Source organism: Pan troglodytes, chromosome 16, assembly GCF_028858775.2.
Source record: "Pan troglodytes isolate AG18354 chromosome 16, NHGRI_mPanTro3-v2.0_pri, whole genome shotgun sequence".
NCBI classification, from domain to species: domain Eukaryota; kingdom Metazoa; phylum Chordata; class Mammalia; order Primates; family Hominidae; genus Pan; species Pan troglodytes.
Window position 1 is genome coordinate 89,949,609 of NC_072414.2, and position 21,768 is coordinate 89,971,376.

The window sequence follows — 21,768 nt, forward strand, 5'->3', positions numbered from 1 at the left end:
TTTGGTCATGCCTTCAACGTCCAGCCATCATACTCCCATCACAGAAGTTTGGAGTCAGATGTTCTCCACCGAGCCCTTTATTTTTCCCCTATTGACGCTGTCTTATGATCCCACTGGTCATTATTTATTGAGAGCCAGCTGGGAACATACTGCTGACTGCCTACATTGTTCTAGAAAGCTTTGCCTTTCTCCTAGTGGCCATGTAGGTTTTATAGAATGCTGAGCATCTGTTTGGTCTTTTGCTCTTAAACCTAGGAGAGGATTCTACTCCAAACTGTCCGGCCGAATGATGCAAGATGCTGAGTGTCCCCACGGAGAATATCAGAAGGGACATCATAAGACAAGCATTTCTCAACAGGGGCAAAGTTCACAATGGCAGTCTCAAGGCTCCCCTGTTAATGTCTAAGGAGGTCATAGTAATAACAGAAGGCTGACCTTGGAAAAAGAGTTGTAAAATGCTTTGATGGGTGAGGGCATTTTTTCCCCCTATGATTTCTTTAAAAACATGGTAGAAAGGATCAATCCCTTGCTCTCAGAATGTGGCAGACTTGGCAATATCAACAAAATTACTTTAAGACTTTCTAATCAGGCAAGTTTTATTTCTCGTTGTTACCTTGGAATCTAAAGAGTCATGGTTCTGAACAGGGAGTCCTGAGAGCATATTTTCCACATACACACACACACACACACACACATGCACACACACACACGCACACGCACACACACACACGCACATGCACACACACATGCACACACACACGTTTCTTTTCATTGCACCATCACAATAACTTGTTGAGGTACTTTACTCAGTTTCCTTGTCTCTAAAACAGAGAAAACTATCTAACTGGGGCATTTTGAAGATTAAGGGAATTAATGTAAAACACTTAGAGCAACATCAGGCACATAAGGCCTATAGCTTACCTTTTTTATTTTTATCATCATCGTCCTCAGCAACAACATCCCAAGTTCTAAAATAAAGAAACTAACACATTGAGAATGAAATAATTTGACGAAAATCAAAAAACTGGTGAGTGTTAGAACAGGAATGAACACCCACACCCATGCCTGTCTGCGACATTGCCCCTCCAACCAGAGCTGAGCTTGTCACAGGCCAATGGCCTCCCAGCCCTTGGCACCTTTTCACGAGTTACTCCTTCTGTCTGGCAAACTCGTACTGATCCTTTAAGACAGCATTTCTGTGTTCCTGCGGAACCGTGGTATCTGATTGACTACCAGAAGGTGAACTGTTTTGGAGTCCTTCCCTGCTCTTTCTTAATTATCTTTCTATTCCCAGGTCATTGAAGAGTACCAAGCATACGGTTAATCTCCAAATACACATTGGATAAATGTGTATATGAATATATAAGTATATGTATTTATCTCATGGTGAAGATGCTGGCTTCATGCAAGAGAATGAGATGAAAATTTGTTTCATTTAGAAACCCTGGTGGAAACTTGGGATCAAACTACTCTAATGCCCACAATGTACCTCACGACTGAGCTGTTGAGTGTGAGAGCCAGGAGCATGGAGGCTTGGTGGTAATGGGGAAAAGGGTTTAGGGCCAGTCATTCTGGAAGGCTCTATAATAGATTATTTCTAGAGAAGAAATGAATATTTCTACAGAAGAATGAATATTTTATTCATTCACTCACTCATTCATGTGTTTATATTTATTCGATAAATATTTATATCTCCTACAGTTAAATCCTCCTAGAATATCTCTGCCCTTCCTGGTTGCAGAAAAGGCTTGGTGAAAAAAATAAAAGAGACAGACTTTGAAATAATTTGAGACATGCAATCAGGTCCTTGGGTAAATCATTTAACCTCTTTAAACGCTGGCTTCAACAGCTTCCATCTACTGGGGGCCCATGAAATGGTCCTGGGGTATTTGCACACCAAATACCCCTCTTAAGCCTGTTTGATCCTCTTAAGCCTTCGATGCCTATCTATCAAGGATATTTGTGCCAGGACTAGGGACAATGAACTTATGGCACTTAGAACCAACCAGGCAGGTAGGGAGTATTCATCTCCTATTATTCAGAAGGGATGTCAATCAGTATGCAAACTGTGTCTCCAGCCCACCACTAGCTTGCACCCCAGGGCTGGTCTGTGCCATGACATCTTGAGGGCCAACACCCACCCCGTACTTCCCACCAAAGAACCATAATGAAATCTAAATTGAACTGTCCTACACACCTGCTCACGGAGCACTCATTGGCTCTGTTCTCCCAGGTTGGGCTTCTATTGAGTCTTGGCAGCTTTTGTTAAAATAAATGTTTCTCCTCAACTCAGGTGGATAAAGAATTGAATGCAACAGTTCACGAGTTCATGGTTGCTTGAGGTCAAGTCCAATGGGAAGGGCAGGAGAAGTTCAGGAAGACTCAGCAGGAGGAGATTCCAGGCAGCAGAAATTCTCACAAACCCAAAGTGGGCAATGCCACAGAGCTCACAGTCCTGGACAGACAGGAGACCCAGGCAGGGCTGCAGATATGGGCTTCAGGGTCCAGACCTACTCTCGCCCATGAGCCCAAGAGACTCAGAGAGAGGTTTCCAGTGTGCCACAGGGAAAACCAACTAAGCTTCGAGTACTGACTGTGTGCCAGGCAGTGGGTGAGATGTAATACGTGCACTACATTTTATTCTCCTTAACAACCCAATGAGTCTGAGTTTATCGCTTTACAAGGACCACCCCAAAGTTCAGAGAAGTGAGAAACTTGCCTAAGTCCCACAGCTAACAAGCAACCATGCTGGGAGTGAATCCCAGATCTGCCTGACTCCACAGCACACACATTTGCCACTGCACCAAGTTATTTTCTGGACAGGCTGGTTAGCATTTGGGACAGAATTCCATTCTGAATAGGGCATTTATTGACAACTGAGACATAGTGGGTATTCAATAAGTGATAGCCGCCATGGTTACTGTTGTTGTTTCAATAGAGTAATAGCAATCATTACCATTCTGGCCAGTCATGGTGACTTACATAAATGTACTCAAGCTTCCAGGACTTAATTCAAACCCACTTCATCACTCATGAAAACTAAGATAATGGGAAAGATGACCTCACCTTGAATGGCTGCCCCAAGGATAAGCCCTGTTGGAACATCTCTCCTGCAAAGATACACAAGATTATTTTTTACGAGTGAAACAGTGAGCCCTGATCCTGCAGTTACAGGACCACATGTGTGAGTGAGCACTGTGGCAGATCTGAGCTTTAGTTAAGACTCTACAACAGCACAATGTTATAGGCCCCCAGAGGCTCTGGCTTCTGACCTCCTTTGACTGCAGACAAGCCACTGGCTCACTGGAGGAAGACGATTTATCTGACGGCATGCAGAGCCAGCCCTGTATTGCCTTCAGGCTGGGGTGGGCTAGCTTAAGCCAGAAATGTCTAGTCAGGTGTCTTCAGTGCGGGATTTGTTTGGCGAATATCCACATCTACGAGAATGTGAGACCCAAGCCGACTTTGTTGTCTTCTTTACTTCCTTACTCTTAAAACCTAGTATGGAGCCTGACCCATGGTGGGCACTCAGTGAATATTGGCAGAATAAATACATTGCAACCATTATCGAGTGGCCCCATGTGCTGAAGCACCAGGGACAAAGACGTGAGTGAGACAGAGGACAAGCCTAGCCCTCTTCTCCCAGAGCGCCTGGTCAAGGAAGTGTATCAGAAGGAAGCAGATGATTCTACTGCTTGCACATCAGTATCAGAAGGAAAAGTCATCCCAGGGGGTGGCTTTGAAAAAACAGAGAAGGGACTCTCACAAGCCCAGGAGGTCAAACAAGATCCTGGAGAAGATGAGGTCCTACCTCAGAGGGTAAGTGTGAGTCAGGCCAAGAAAAAGAAGAGTACATTGAGGCAGTAGCAAAAGAACAAAATGGATCTCAGAGAGCACAGGAAAACTCAAGTGGCTCACACAGGCTGGAGCACAGGATATGGAAGAAAGAGGCCTGGATGAGGTTAGAGACATAGGAGAAGCCAGATCACCAAGGACCTCACTGTGTCATTCACAGGTGTTCTTTTTACCTAGAGCGGCACTTCCCAGTTAGTTCTCTGGAAGACTTGTTTAAGTGGGAGTGGAACAATGAGAACACTTGGACACAGGGAGAGGAATAACACACACGGGGGCCTGCTGAAGTAGGGGATTGATGTGGGGTGGGGAGGGAGAGCATTAGGATAAATAGCTAATGCATGCTGGGCTTACTAACTAGGTGACAGGTTGATAGGTGTAGCAAACCGCCATGGCACACATTTACCTATGTAACAAAACCGCACATCCTGCATGTGTACCCCAGAACTTAAAATAAAAACAAATAAATAAATAAGTTAGTCTCACAAACTAAAAAAAAAAAAAAAGGTTGCTTGGCAAACACAAGCCTCTGTGCTCAAACAGATGAGGGAAGCAGTGTGTTTAATTCCCTCCCCTACAATGCACATTAAACTTCAGAGGTCCAGAAGAGGCCTGCGGTGAAGAACCCTCCGTAGTGCCCTGTCATAGTCCAGACCCTGCATACACACTGCAAAATGTTTCCCAAAGGCACTCAGGAGTGATGGAAATGTTTTAAGCAAATCAGTGAGCTGATTTGTCATTATTTATATGTTACAAATCATCATTGGCAACAGGCAACAAGTGAGAAGGCTGAATTCACAGACTACCTCCTTTTGGTGATGGTGGACTGTATAGTCCTCATCAACCCTCTCTGAAAGTACGTAGAAAAAGGTGGGCGAAATAAAATAACAAGGTATCTTCTTGAAAACATCAAAGAACTACCAAGGTAGTAAAGAATTACAGGCCAGGATAGATGCCCAGAGAGAGGCAAGATTAATACTCAGAAACACTTTGGTGAGGGGTGGGGCCTGGAAGAGGTGGGCAAGGAGGTATCTGCTGATTCCCGTCAAGGCTGAAATGCTGAAAATTGGCTATTCATGTGGGAGACAAAAGAAATTAACTCCTGCTTCATAACATGTAGAAAAATTCCATGTGAATTACAGATCTAAACGTGAAAGGCAACATAGTAATTAATCATAATGACTTCAAGGTTGGAAAATGTTTTTTTAAAAGACGTAAAAGGTACTAGCCATTAAGAAAAAGGTTGTTATTTGACTGCACTAAAATCAAGAATTTCTGTTTATCAAGAGACACCATTAAGACAGTGAAGAGGAAGATGGTAAAGAGATATATGCGACAGAGGTAACTGACAAAGGGTTTATATCCAGAATGAATAAAGAAATTTTGCAAATCAACAACAAAAATGACAGTCAAACCAACAGAAAAAAAATGTATAACAGGAACTCCAAAATAAAGGATACCCAAATGGATATTAAACAAATGAAAATTGCTCAACATCATGAGTAGTCAGGGAACTGCAAATTAAAACTACAATAAAACATCACTTACCTCACCAGAATGACTAAAATTGAAAAGACTGATGAAACTAAGTACTGGCAAGCACATGAAGTAATGGGAGCTCTCAAATGCTACTGGTAGGATTGTAAATTGGTACAAGAAGTTTGGAAAACCAGGCCAAGCATGGTGGTTTACACCCATAATCCCAACACTTTGGGAGGCCAAGGTAGGAAGATCTTCTGAGTCCAGGAGTTCAAGACCATCCTGGGCAACATAGTAAAACCCTGCCTCTACAAAAAATTTTGTTAAAAAATTAACTATGTGGGCTGGGAGCAGTGGTTCACGCCTGTAATCCCAGCACTTTGGGAGGCCAAGACTGGCAGATCACGAGGTCAGGAGATCGAGACCATCCTGGCTAACAGGGTGAAATCCCGTCTCTACTAAAAATACAAAAAATTAGCTGTGTGTGGTGGTGGACACCTGTAGTCCCAGCTACTTGGGAGGCTGAGGCAGGAGAATGGTGTGAACCCGGGAGGTGGGGCTTTCAGTGAGCAGAGATTGGGCCACTGTACTCCAGCCTGGGTGACAGAGCAAGACTCCATCTAAAAAAAAAAAAAGAAAAAAGAAAAAATTAGCTATGTGCAGTGGCACGTGCCTGCAGTACTAGCTACTCAGGAGGCTGAGGTGAGAGAATGAGAACCTGGGGGGTTGAGGCTGCAGTGAGCCATGATCCTGCCACTGCACTCCAGGTTGGGCAATAGAACAGGACCCTGTCTCAAAAAACAAACAAACAAAAAGTTTGGAAAACTGGAACTAGCTACTAAGATGGAAGATATGTAGACCCTACAAATTATGAATTCCAATCTGAGAAATAGGCTCAACCAAAATCTGTGCACATGTGCACCAAGAGACATGCATGACAATGTCCATAGCAGCATTATTCAGAAAGGCCCCAAACCAGAAGCAATCTACATGTCCATCCACAGAAGAATGGGTAAATAAAATTGTGGCATGTTTATACAATGGAATTCTAAATCACAGTGCACGCAAAATGTGGATAAAGCTCTTGAACACAGCATTGAGTGAAAGTAGCCAAACACACAAGAATGCATACTGTGGGAACCCCTTTATATGCAGTTAAATTAAAAAGGTAAAATCCAACCATAGTGTCAAAATTCAGATTATTGGGAAAGGATTGAGGACATAATGATTGGGAGGGCAGAGAAAGTTTCTGGGGTCCTGGCAAGGTTCTATTTGTAGCACTGAATGTTTACTTGTTGATAATTCATGGAGCTCTACAGGATGCTTTGTGCCTTTTTGTATGTGTTCAATGTCAAAATAAAATAAAAGATTTTAAAAAGTATTGAAGGAGAAGTGAGAGAAGTGAGACTAGAATTAGGAAGACATCGGCAATATCTGGACCAAAAATGAGCCAGCGGCAGTGAAAATGGAAAGGGAAAGTCAATGTGTTCGATAACAAGAGTTTCTTACTTTGAAAGCTAACATTGAGGAGAGCTGCCACAATTTCAATGGATCTAACCCATCAAGTATTTTTACATCCATAAGTTCATAATGACTTTAAGGGAAAATAAATCACCCTCAGAGGCTGACAGGGAACCAACTTGTTATCTTGAAAACTGGTAAACAAAGAGAAACAATCAAGTATTTATTTTGCCTTTTTTTACATGAACTGGACAAGTGAGTCACCAAGAGGTAGATGGGGGCAGCCTCTCATTATAAAATAAGTCCAACTTATAAATGGCAAAGAAATTATAAAGTTAGAATATCACTTTTTGTGCAGCCCCCTATGAAGTAATAAACCTAGAAATTGCACATCAATGGCTGTTTGCGTCATAAAAAAGGGACTACCGGAAGTCAGGTATCTTCTGTGAAGAAACACAGCGCTGCCTATCAGTCTGGCTAAAGGAGTCTAGCCTGAGTCTGAGCAAGCCTCAGGAGCCACTGCTTGTGCAAGAAACGCAGACTGGAGAGGAGCATGTTAGTTGCACCATGCATGTACAATCCACAAAAGCCTGTGTATGGAAAATTGCAGGTCAAAGGAGCCAGTTCCTTCACCAGATAAACTGCAAAAACAGAAAATGTAGATTTAAAGGAGTCTTAGAAGACATGTAACTTTTTTAAGGGCAAAATTATATCATAATGTCTGGTGATGCACATCTACGCAATAAAATAAAAGAAAACACAAGGAAATAATTTCTACAAAAGTCAAGACACTGGCTACTTTTGTGGGGAGAGAGGGGTCTGTGATAGGGATAGAGCAAGTGGGGGGCCAGGCTTCTAGAGAGGATGGCAAAGATCTATATCTTGCCTGGGGTAATGCTTACAGGAAGTTCACCTCATGATAATCCATTCAGTCATACATTGGTGGTGTGCGGTTTTCTGTATCTGTGTTTTTCTTTTCAGTAAAAATATTTTTGTATCCTACCATTAACTTGTCATATAGTACAATAAGCTACCTAAACAGAAATTTAAATTCTTTGAGGTTCTAAAAGAAGGAAATATTAAACACACAGTATTTACATAGCATGTGATAATTTTACAGAAACTTTCATCTTCATTGCCTCCTGTCATGATTACACAAATTGGTGGTGGTATTATTCTGCCCACCTCACAGATAAGGAACATACGGGTTCATGTTTGCCGTGTTTCTTTTGCCCATCTTTTTTCCAACTCCAAATTCCATACCTTTTCTTCTAATAGTTATTAAAATACCCTTTTACCATGGATTCTGTGGCCCATCTATTCCAATCATTACCAATGGAAATTCCAATAAGACAAAAACTCAGTTATGCAATAGAAAAGTAATTCAATGAGAAAAAATACTTGAGAAGAAGACAAAATTTCAAAACCCAGTGAGCAACTCATAGGGTTACTAGTAATGACCTTTGGTCACATACAGACATTAAAATCTATGGAACTGTACATAATTCTGTGAAAAGAACTGAAGAAAGAATATGCAGTTTTTATCCATATTTAGTATATTCCATAATAGCAAAACAACCTAAATTATCAGCAGAATAATGAATGTACATATGGGTATGTTTATATGATGTATTATTATTTAAAAAATAATAAATCTCAAAAATATATTGTGAAAGAAAAGCATCTCCCTCCCAAAACATCTCACCCTCCTCTTCTTTCTGCTTCCTAAGATATGTCACTCCATCTCCTTGTCTTTTCTTTTTTAATTTTAACTTTTTTTTTTTAAGTTCTGGGATACATGTGCTGAACGTGCAGGTTTGTTACATAGGTATACATGTGCCATGGTGGTTTGCTGCACTTATCAACCTGTCATCTAGGTTTTAAGCTCCACATGCTTTAGGTATTTGTCTTAATGCTCTCCCTCCCCTTTCCCCCCTACCCTCCTACAGGCCACAGTGGGTGATGTTCCCCTCCCTGTGTTTATGTGTTCTCATTGTTCAACTCCCATATGTGAGTGAGAACATGTGATGTTTGGTTTTCTGTTCCTGTGTTAGTTTGATGAGGATGATGGTTTCCAGCTTCATCCATGTCCCTGCAAAGGACATGAACTCATTCTTTTTTATGGCTGCATAGTACTCCATGGTACATACGTGCCACATTTTCTTTATCCAGTTTATCATTGATGGGCATTTGGGTTGGTTCCGAGTCTTTGCTATTGTAAATAGTGCTGTAATAAACGTACAAGGAACTGAAATTTACAAGGAAAAAACAACCCCATCAAAAAGTGTGTCAAGGATATGAACAGACACTTCTCAAAAGAATACGTTTATGACACCAACAAACATATGAAAAAAAGCTCATCATCACTGGTCATTAGAGAAATGCAAATGAAAACCACAATGAGATACCATCTCACACCAGTTAGAATGGTGATCATTACAAAGTCAGGAAACAACAGATGCTGGAGAGGATGTGGAGAAATAGGAATACTTTTACACTGTTGGAGGGAGTGTAAGTTAGTTCAACCACTGTGGAAGACAGTGTGGCAATTCCTCAAGGAGATAGAACCAGAAATACCGTTTGACCTAGCAATCCCATTACTGGGTATATACCCAAAGGATTATAAATCATTCTGCTATAAAGACACATCCATCTCCTTTTCTATATGGCCACTAACCTAGCCCACCAACGCGAGCTCTTAGCAAGATTGTTGTACAAACCCTTCACTGTCATCTTTGTTTTGAACTTTGCCCTGCTCCTCTGCAAAGTCATCTTTCCAGGAGGACATAAAGAGAAAGCTTCTAACCAGAGACTTCCAGGGCACACATACCTGTAACTAAATCCTGTCTCTACCATTTATAGTCATATGAACTTGGGCAAATCATATAACATCTTTGAGTCTTTGTTTCATTATCTGGAAAGTGGGAATAATCATTGTTCTGACCTAGAGGAAACAGATCATTTATCTTCTAAACCAGAGTCACTATTCTAGCCACATAGGGTTTTGAAGGCACATGGGATAATAACAGTAAAAGTACCCGGTAGAGAGCTTGGAACTTTGTAAGCACTCAGCAAATGTGAATTATTGCTAATACATCACTTCTCTGCCTGTTGGGCTCCACTGCCTGGAGAATCAAGTCTAAACTGCTTAGCATGGCCTACGAGGCCTTGCTTATCTCCCCAACCCACCCCTGCCACTGCCCCTCTTGTTGTCCAAGCCACAGCCACACTTACTGGAACTCTCTGAATGTCCCGTGTCCCCTCTAGTCCGGATCGTTACACAGGATCTTCACTTTACCTGGAACATCTCCCATCCCCTTTACCTGGGCAGCTTCTTTCCATGCTCCAGGCCTCAGCTTATTTGTCACCTCTTCTTGCTTTTCATTTCCACAGACACTTGTGTTTCCGCTGTCATTATGCATCACACTGTATTGATTGACAAGAATCCATCTTTCCCTTGATGTGCAACTGCTCATCTGCCTTGCTGATCAGCATATTCCCTGTGCCAGGCACAATGTCTGGGATGCAGCAGGTTCTAAATAATCCTTTTGGAGTGGATGAATGAATGAATGAACAAAAGCTGAACATTTATAGGTAAAATGGCCTCTCCACCTTCCCTGTAACTTCACTCTAAGCAAGAGACCTCCTCAATTTGGTTCCTTGTGAGTAGGGGTGGGGTGAGGTAGCACTCTCTTCCCTCCTAAGTCTTGAAGAATTTCATTATCAGTCTCACCCCAGGCTCATTCCACTGTCTGTTTATTCTGGAGGTGTCTCTCTTCCACTCACTTCTTATTCCTAACTTCAGAAATCATCATACAATGTGTTGACCTTTCCTGATATCCTGCTCAATCTCTTTTTAGATCCTTGCCCCTTTTACAAATGTAAAAGCTCAATACCCTATCCCCAAGATTCTGAAATCCCTTCAAATTCCACCAGTTGGAAAGCAGAAATTTGCATTAATATTGTAAATCACATTCTGAACATATTTTTTCCACTTTTCCCAGTACATGCACGTCCACCCACCATCCTGACATAGGCCTCCTGGAAAAAGGCCTATGTCTCTCCCCTCCCCACTACCACCAGGGGGAATCCCTGCTCTAACCTTCCATCTTGTGGCCTTTTCAGCAACCATTTAGGATAGGCCTTTCCCTGTCCCAGCAAGACTGAAAGGGCATTCAGAGAGCTGTGGCCCAAGAAGATTTGATGTCCACCCAAATGAACTGATATTATATCTCCTCCTAAAAGCATAGGCTCTTCTCAGTGACCCTACCCATGCCCCCATCCAAAGCAAGAAGGTCTTCTCTATGATCTGGCCAAGTCAGGCATCTTTGCAAGAGCTGGGAACATGTAAGGATCTGCGAGGTGCAATAAAGTGAGGTGTACCTGCATTATGACTTTCTAGGTCATAAATTCTCCTTTGGTTTGAGATTATTTCTGTAGATTCAAGTCCCTGACAATTGCAGTGGAATTTTAAGCAGAGATTTGGCCATACTTCTGGAATCAGATTAGCTTCCGAATTTGATATGGCCAGGATTACTTCAAAGGCAGCTGCGGTTTCATAAAATAGAGGCTCCCTGCTGTAGGCACTTCTTGTAGAGCTTAGGAATGCACCCCTAGGGGACAGCAGGCAGTCTGAATTTCTTCCACCAGGTCAGAGAGTCAATGTCACAGCTAAAATCTGCACCTGGGGCGGGACAACTGGAAACAGCCTCAGGAGAGTGAGGGCAGATTGTCAGCGTGTAAAGGGAAAGGATTTCTGCCTTGGAGAGTCACTGCTCATTTTTCTTGCAAAAAAGGCCCAGGCTCTGCTTTTGCCCATCCAGTCTTTACCCCTGGTGTGAGAATGGGGCCAGCTACTGACCAGACCTCCTCACCTTCTGCTCTTACCTTCTGTCCCCTGGAGGTGAGAAGCAAGGTCTCTGGCCTTTGCAAAGTGGGGAAGCTAGATCCATGCTAGCGGTTCTAAAATGGAATACTTTTTAAATAGAAAGGCGGGGGGGGATTTGCTGAAAGAGTCAGAAGACCCAGGAGAAGCCCATGAGTGTACACCCTTCCTTTTCTGGGCCCCACAACACGGTTCACATCACCCTCCACCCCTTTGCTAATGTTCATCTCTCCCTGAACTTCTTCAGCACAGAATTCAGGTCTCCCCTTGGACTCTGGGTTCTCCCCAAAGCAGATTGTGTTAGTCAGGGTTCTCCAGAGAAGCAGAAGCAGAAGGATTTAAAGAGGTAAGACAGAGGAGATTTATTTATGGTGAGAGCTAGTTCACGTGATTGTTGAGTCCGAGAAGTCCTACAATCTGCCATCAGCAAGGTGGAGACTCAGAAAAGCCAGTCCAAGACCAAAGGCGCGAGAACCAGGAGGGCCACTCGTTCTTGGGTCTGAAGGCCCAAGAACCAGGAGATTGGATGTCTGAGGGCAGGAGCAGATGGATGTCCCAGTTCCAGAAGAGAGAGGGAATTTACCCTTCCTCCACCTTCTTGTTCTATTCCAGCCCTCAACAAATTGAATGAGGCCCACCCACATTGGTGAGGGCAGATCTTCTTTACTCAGTACACCAATTCAAATGCTTATCTCCTCCAGAAACACCCTCACAGACACACCCAGAAATAATATTTTCCAGCCATCTGGGCACCCCTTAGTTCAGGCAAGTTGACACATAAAATAACCATCACATAGACCCCAAGACCCCAAGGTCACCCCAGGAAGCACTGTGAGGAAGCGAGGGAGTGAGACAAGGGAGGGAGCAGAGCAAGTTGTCACTGCAGGCAACTGGGGTTCAACCCATTGACCTCTAGGAGCCAGTGTAGGCAGGCCCCTGAACTGACTCATTGAGAGTTGAGAAAAATAGGGTGTTTATTCACCAGCTTTTATCCCTCACTGGCTGCGGGTTGTTCCTGGGGTGTTGATTTCCTGGCACTAGCACTGGCCCCACCCCTTCATCAAGCCCGGAGGCAGCACCCAGGCTAATAGATGCAGAAATCCATGGCGACCTGTAAGGGATGTGTCTGCAGGTATCTAGAGTGCTTCCAGGGCAGACAGGCAAGACCCCAAGGTGTCTATTCCATTCCCTTTGTCTTTGTAGTCCCCCTGCTTTCTCTTTGGTGGGTCTGGGGGTGGGGGTCTAGCACACAGAGGATCAATATGTATAGACTGAAAAATGGAAGAGTGGAGAGAGGTGGGAAAAGCTGATGAAGTCCTCCCTTCTGCGGCCTTAAAGCTGGGCTTAGGCCACTCACTTCAAAAGTTCCCAGTGCACTCAAAGCACAGGTAATGAGGAGCCTCTGTGTACCTGGATGGCCTGGCCACGTCTGCATGCCAGGCTTCTGCCCCTTCACAGGGTGAGCAGCAAAACTGCATTGTCATGCCATCTAGGGGACACTTGCATTCCACTCGGGGGCTCTCCATCATGGTGGCCCTGAGAACCAGCTCATACTCCTGCACACTGTGGTCAGTTGTGCTGGGTGCATTTTACAATTCCTGGTTTCCTGAAAAAAAAAAAAAAATAGCTGCTCATACACCCATTTCTGGTAGTGATGCCTCTCTCCAGCCAGCTCCTATGCCATCTCCTTGGGCTAGACACTCTCCAGGAAGTCACATTTCATTTCATCACAGAGTATTTTTAAAGTTGGAGTCTGAGGATGAAGACAAAGAAGTCCCCTGTGTCACAGGAAGAAAAATTAATGAATCTGTAAATTTGGGGTTCATTAACTTTTTGGAAAAATTTTATATTTTTAGATCTATTTTGTAGATTACGTGAACCGATACTATTACTAAACAAGCGTGAGTTTTGAAGTCTTTCAAATATTTAAATATAAACTCTAAGAAAAGTTTCAAAAAGAAAGAAAGAAATGAAGTGGGGCCACTAATATTAGCAAGCAATACTTAAAGGAGATATAGCAAACGTGAAGCACAGAGCCAGGGACAGAGTGGACGCACAGCAAGGGCTGTCGCCTCAAATGGGGTGTTGTGGGTTCCTTTGGATAACAAGGAAAACTGAAAAGGAGAAACAGACAGAAAGCAGTAGAGGAAGTGGGTGGGGGCAGAGAAAAGAAAGGAGAGGATCTGCAGGTGAAGGAGAAGAAAGTGGATGAAAGATCAATGAGGGAGATGAATAAAAAAGGAAAATGAGCAATTAACCCACAAGGAAATTGGAGACCCTACTCAGCATTTTCTTTGACCTCTTCAACCAGAGTTGGATGTAAAAGATCTAGGGTGATGGGCAGAATAACGCCTCCCTCCAAAAGATGTCCACCTCCTAATCCAGGAGCTTGTCAATACGTTACCTTACATGGCAAAAGGGACTTTGCAGATGTGATTAAGCTTAAGAACCTGGAGACGGGGAGCGTATCTGGAACTACCCAGGTGGGTCCAATCTAGTCACATGAGACGAAAAATGGGCAACACTTTTTGGCTGTGGTGAGAGACAGGGGTAGTCTGAAAAGGCCTCCACATCCCCTTGCTGGTTCTGAAATGCGAGGCTCGGTGCCCAGGACTAGAGAGAGGCCTCTGGAGGCTGGAAATGGCAGGGAAACGCACTGTCCCCTTGAGCCTTCAGGGAGGAACTCTCCCCCGCCCACATCTTAATTTCAGTCCCCGGAGACTCAAGTGGGATTTCTGACCTCCAGAACGGCAAGATCATAAATTTGTGTTCTTGCAAGCCACCAAGTTCGTGGTATTTTTTTACAGCAGCAGAAGAAAAACAAATACACCTAGGGACATCAAAAATGGGAAATTATCAAATATTGCTCTCCGACTCTCTGGTATTCTGCCTGTAATCGGTTTCCCATTTAGGTTGGAATTGTTTTTCCTCTCTGCAGAACAGAGGGTGGCTGCTCACAAGACTCATTAATATGCATAAAGGATGGCATAATTAGTTGCCACAGGTAACCCTTCTCTGGCTGTGTGAAGTGAGTTAATGTGCAAATGCATGCTGCACGGGCGAGCAGAGCGGTGTGAGTAAAAGGCCCGTTTCATAAAAGGAAATATTTGAATAATATGCAAATGCACTGGATGTTATTAGCAGGATGTCAGGTTTGACAGTCTGTGTTATTGTGAAAATAAATGAGTTTTGACACAAATAACTTAGGTATGCATTGATTTTTTTTAAAAGCAAATCTTGTAACGAGATGTTATGTATTGTGCTGTAGGTTTTATAAAGATTTTGATGGCTATGAAAAGAAAAACATGGCGAAGGATCGTTTATTAATGTATTCATTAAGCTGCTCTAAGGTGTAACAATAATTACTTTCCTCCAAAATGTACAATGTTCCTCTTGCATATTTAATTGACTTCGGCAATCCATATTTAAGACAATGAGGGGAGTTGTCAGCAATGTGAAGACAGAAATGAAGAGAAAGCAAATCGCCGTCATTGGTATCTAAAACGTTGTGCTGCGTATTTTAACTCCTGGGAATATTTTCTCTGGTTGGTCTTCATCTTGAAGCAATCTGCCTGATGAAATTTTTCTGGCCCACTGTGTTTTCTTTCTTTTGGGCCTTTCTCCTCTTGATTTTTTCTTCAAGGGCTCTCTGGTAAATGGCAGGACCCAGTGTTGAAGTCAGCACTTCCTGTCACTGGGCAGGGGCTGGGGGTTTCTGTCATCCGGGCATTTATCCTTGAGAGGCAAAGGAGTGAGGCATCCAGGAAACATCTCCGCCTAAGGACAAACACCTGCTGGAGAAGCTCCTGGGACTGGTTCACAGGCTCAGTGGAGGTTGCCAGCTGACCCTCTCTGTCCTCTGACGTCTGAAAGGGAAGAGCTGGCAGGTCAGGGAACACTGCCCCAGCTGAGCTGATGGCTGATCAGCCCTCCTTCTCCATTCAGGCTTCCAGATGTTCCCTATGCAAAAGGGGAAGGGCCGCCGTGAAACCAAGTTCTGAGGTGGTTCCCTCCCCACAGGGGCCAGGTTTTATTTGCAGTCAGGAAGCAAGGGAGCTCTGGGGCGCAGGGCTTACTTTGAGAGTGGGAGGCAAATACCACCACCTTGAGGCCGGGATGCAATGGTTTTATGGGTATTTGACACCCAGAGAGCCTGCATTGCACAAAGAATTTGGGTTCTCAGTTCCTCTTCTGTCGCCTCAGAAAATGAGGACAAGCTCCTGGGGCCAAGATGAAAACAGCTTCACCTGGAATAGGGGAGACGAAATGCCCTTGACCAGCGGAGTTCAGACCAGTCAACTGTTCTCACCCAGGGCGGCCTGGGCACCATGAAGCCAAGAAACACGGAAGCCTCTGGAAAAGTCTGGAGATGTCCCTGGGAAAAAAAGGTCTCAAATACGGCCATTAATGGCTACAAAAGATCACCGGCTTGGGCAAATTTCCCCCACTCTGCAGACTAGGAAAACAGAGGTCAGAACAACACAATGCCCACCCTCAGTGGATTTCCGGGCTAATGGAGGAGACAGATATACAGAAAGAGAAGGAAAAGCTATGCAAAGGCCTGGGATAGCTATATCAATAGGAAGTTCAAAGCATGGAAAAGGGCCACCACAGGTCATCCAAGCAGCTCACCCATGATTTCAGTTTCACCCCTTCAAGGCACACGGCAAGGTCCTGCTTCCCTGTCCTTGAGGATGCAGCAGCCTTATGATTTGCTCTGAAAATCTGAAAAGTGAGGAGCAGTGCCAAGTGCCACACCACAGCAGAAGCCGTAAGAGCAGTGCCTGCCTCATCAAGTCTCAAGGCACAGAGTTGGAGCCCCTGCTCTAACATTCTCATACAGTACAGGACCACACCACCTGCACTGATGTTCCTCTGATGAAGGAGCTACTGATGCTGCTTCTGGAACTGATCTAGCTACTGCAACAGTTGACATTCTCACCAAAATAAATCCCAAGAAAGCCTCTGCTTCCTTGCACCACTCATTCCTGAGTCAATGCCTGGCATGGATGAGTCTGACTGGCAGAGCCAAAGTCACATAACAGCCCACCACCCTCCCTGAAAGAGAGGCTGGGAAAACAAGTTGTGTCACTTCTGTTTCTATAGCTGGAGTGGGTTGCTGCCTCTCATCTTGACTGATAAAGTAGAGAACCTCCCAAAGGTAGAAAGGGCATGCATATGTTGAGTGGGTAAAAATACTGACAAATGTTTCCTAGAGTCCAATTCTCTGGCTTTCTTACATCAGTACATGCTGTTCCTAGCAAACTTTATAAGGATCAGAAACACTGCCTGATGAACACAGTGCACGTCTCCAACATACAACCAAAATCATACCCATTCCAGAAGTTGGACAACCTGAAGGATTATGGTTACGGCATCTGTGTTCAAGACCAGCATCCAGGGGTAATGTCCATTCATCCTCTAGTTCCTTCATGATCTAGCCTCAGTATTTGATAACTGTAAAGTGTACCACCAATGACATGCCCTATAAACAGGGTGGAAGAAACAGGGGAAAAATAGGAAAACAAATAGTTTAAATGTGTTATATGTACATGATACACCAAAAGAGAAAAATCTCCCCTTACCTAGGGTTTCAATTTCCATGATTTTGGTTACCAACGGTCAACTGTGTTCCAAAAATATATTAAATGGAAAATTTCAGAAATAGACAATTCATAAGTTTTAAACTGCGTGATGTTCAGAGTAGCGTGATGGAATCTCTCGCTATCCTTGTCTGGAACATGAGCCCTCCCTTTGTCCGGTGGCTCCACACTGTAGATGCTCCCTGGCCCATTAGCCACTTAGGAGCCGTCTGCAGAGTGGATCAGATTCACTGTTGTGGTGTCACAGTGAATTCAAGTAACCCTTATTTTACCTAGTAATGGCTCCAAAATGCAAGATTAGTGATACTGGAAATTCAAATATGCCAAAGAGAAGCTATAAAGTGTTCTCTTTAAGTGAGAAGGTGAATATTCTTAATAAGGAAAAAAAATCTTACACTGAGATACTGAGATTGCTGAGGTCTACAGTAAAAATGAATCCTTTTTTGTCTTTTTGTGAAAGTGTGAAGGAAAGAGAAGCTTCTAAGAAAAGCAAAAATGCCTAGTCCTTGTGTAATTTGGTCTGTGCTTACTGCATGGCAGTTCAAAGCCAAACAGTATATTGTTTCTCGATATATACCTAGGTGGTTAAAATATAAAGAAATCTATAGAAATGATTGACACAAAATGTGGGGATGGGAGAGTAGAGGGATTTGACTGGGAAAGGAGGTACTAGGAGGCTCCCAAGGCACTGCTCAAATCCTATTTACCTTAATAATGGACTCATGGGTGTTCATTCTATTATTCTTTCAACCACACATATGCATATTTACATTTCTCTATATACATTTCACAATAGCATTTTTAAAAATCACATGACATTCTTTATTGCAGAATGCAAAGTAGAAAAAAAAAGTTTTCATTTAAAAGATTCTGAGAAATTGGAAAGTTGCAAGTCTGCAAGATTTTTCAACATAGAAAATAAAAAAATGCCAAATTATATACTGTTTGGTTTGGGAGCCAAATGAAAACCAGCATTTAAATTTTTGTTGTACCATCAAAATAGATATTTAAAAAACAAAATTTAATATTCTAATATATGGAGTTCTTTCGTAAGATCAGCTGTTTTCACAGTATTTTTGAATTTTGACTTCAAAGTGTAAGAAAGAGGAACTTACGCTATTTTGAGCATGTCTAATATCACCACATAGTCATATGTAATAAATGTGGTAAATGACCTCAATTTACAGATTAGATGACTGCTATGTGAATTTTCATGTTTGTATATCAATAAGAATAATAATTGCAATAAATTGAAACACTTAAAATATGTTGAAATTCATGAGTTATATCGAAATCAAGTTTTTTGAAAAAATCTCCTTGGTCACCCCTTGAGGATGATAGATAGCTAAATCATTATTTGAAAACAGGCAAGTAAAGAGAAATATTACACATTTGACTTTCCTATGAAACTGTATCATTGGGGAAACAAGTAAGTAACTAATAAGAAGAAATGTCTCCATACAGAAGTATTCCAGCTAATAAAGGAAGAGAAATAACAGGATGAAAACTTCAGCATTTCATCACCCTGAAGCAATTAAGGATGAAAACAATGATCAGCCATGAGGGTGGCTGACGTTACAGAAAGAGCCAGCCAGACCCAGGTGCTTCCTGAGAGAGACACCAACATTAACGGTGAGTCTGTCTTGCAAAAATCAAACAAATCAAACAAAAAAATTAATTGTATCAATTGTTTAAATCTAACTGCAGGGAATACATCCAGGACAAGATCTAAAGAGTACTTTGAGGATACAATCAGAAAAATCCAGACTGATCCAAACTGTGGAAAGTTCTACAGGACAAACAATGTAGTTTTGTCATTAAATAACTGTAAGGAGAGAGAGAGAGGGAGACAGCCCATAGAGTAAAAAGAAATTAATAGCATAAAATCGATTTCAGTGAAGATATAATTCCAGTCATAATTCAAACAAAGACATTAAAATTGTGTGGCTGTCTGAAAACTGACTGCGTAGTTAGTAATAGTGTCAGGTTCCAGGTGAGACAGTAGTGTCATTGTTGTGTTTATAAAAAAGATTTACCTTTAGAGATACATGTTCAAATGCTGCACATGAAATAAGCTGATATCTAGAGTTTGCTTCAAAATTATTCAGAGAGGTGGGTGTGGCTGGATGTGAGTCTAAGAAGGAACGAGACTGGCCATCAGTCAGCAAGTGTGCAAGCTGGTGATGAGTACATAAAGATACACTAAAGTATTTTTTCACTTGTATATTTTAAAAAATATTCCATAATAAAAAAATTAAAATGTTGCCTCAAATAAAATGAGAAATTGTCTGTGCCATGTATATGATAAACAAAAGTCTTCTGACATTAATAGAAACATCTCTTACCTATAAGTGAGAAAAAGAACAATCTAACATAAAAACACTTGAAGAATATGAAAACTTCAAGAAAAAGACACACAAACGGCCAAGACGTATACAAAAGGTTGTAAATATTACAATTTAAAATTTGATTAAATATTTAAAGAAGTATTTAAAGAAATGCAAGGAGTGATCATAATTCTGGAGGTGAAGGTGGAGTAATTGTGAGGCTTCACTGAGACCAGAGAGAGAACAGGGGAAGATCAGCATCCAAACAAGTCTCTTGAGATACATTATATAGTAAATTTTTTATTTTGAGATGAGTGTGTGTTTGTGTGTGTGTGTGTATAAATGAAGCTGGGAGGACAACTTTAAACAGAAGGGTTCATTTGTTGGCGGTCTTACTTCATTAAATACATAACTATGTGATAAAATTAGGCTAATAGTTTTACTCTAAATAAAAAGAAATCTCTTCAGAATTGTTTTAAAGCTACAGTGATACAGTGTCCTGGCATTCTGAGTAGGCTTCCAGTTTTAAACCTGTAAGTAAAAATATTCGCAAACAACCTTAAAAGCAACAAAAATGGAACTGGCCCCATAAAGAACAGTTTCCCACACATGGAGGATTGCCGGTCGATGACTAAAGAAGTTTGAGGCCCACTGAGTGACAGAACACCCATAACCCATTTGCCCTCCTGACATTGTCAATCCCACTTTCCAGTGGAAAATGTGCTAGATAGTCATTGAATGATAGCTCATAGCTATCATAGCTCCCATAATTCCCACATGTTGTGGGAGGTACCCAGTGGGAGATCAGTGAATCATGGGGGAAAGTCTTTCCTGTGCTGTTCTCCTGTTCTTGTGATAGTGAGTAAGTCTCATGAGATCTGATGTTTTTAAAAATAGGAGTTCCTCTGCACAAGCTCTTTTTTCTGTTTTTTGTGTGTGTGTGTGTGTGCATGTGTGTGTTTTGTTTTGTTTTGTTTTTTGCCTGCTGCCTTCCATGTAAGATGTGACTTGCTCCTCCTTGCTTTCCACCATGATTGTGAGGCTTCCCCAGCCATGTGGAACTGTGAGTCCAAGTAAACCTCTTTCTTTTGTTAATTGCCCGGTCTCAGGTGTGTCTTTATCATCAGGGTGAAAATGGACTAATACACTAATATAATCTAGCATATATGATGTGAGGTAATATAATATAACATAATATAGACATCTCCTTAAGCAATTGGAATACACAATATTCACAGTCAAACCACAGTACAAGCCTGAAGTCTAGTTATTGGAAAATTATAACCCCAAAATGCCACTGATGCAAAAACAGATCACTATATATCATAGAGTTAAACAGAACATACAACAAACTAAATTGATGGAACCAACATAATTTATAGCAAATTGCAATTAAAAGTAAGAAGTAGCATCAACTGAAACATGAGATGAGAACAACTCAATACAACACTTATAATATAGGGTTTTCCAAACTGGGGGAATTCCAACCGTCTGAGAATGCACACATAGGAGATCTACAGCACGGCTAGTACTGCACATCAAAATTTTTTTCCAATACAAAAGTAATTCGTGAATATTATTCATTTAATAAACTTCAGCTAAGACAGAACTATGGAGAGTGAAAATTCTTCCTTGACCTTCCTTCCTTTCCCACAATGCACTTGACTCCCCAGTGAAAATTTCCCACACACAAATGCACAGTGTGAGGGGTGTGAGGTTTCCATAAATGAGGTTTACTTCACATGTTAATCTGCAGCATCTTTGCTTCTTCTTAATAATAAAACTTGGAAATCTTTCCATGGTAGTGCCTATGTATCTACCACATCCTTTTTTAACAACGTCCAAACTTAGTGAATTAGAGTCCTCAGAAACACCAAGCAACATACTGATTTCGTCTCATGAACATTAAACTTTAGTAACTCTTAGTGGGTTTTTTGGGTGTTTGTTTGTTTGTTTTGAGACAGAGTTTCACTCTTGTTGCCCAGGCTGGAGTGCAATGGTGCAATCTTTAATCACACACACACACACACACACACACAATATCAAAGTCAAAGAAAGGACTGTCACTTTTGGACCAATTGCTGCCTATTGTGAGAACCCAGTGAGATTAGTAGCTTATTTTCAGGCTTAAAACTATTACATAATTTAAAATAACATGAAC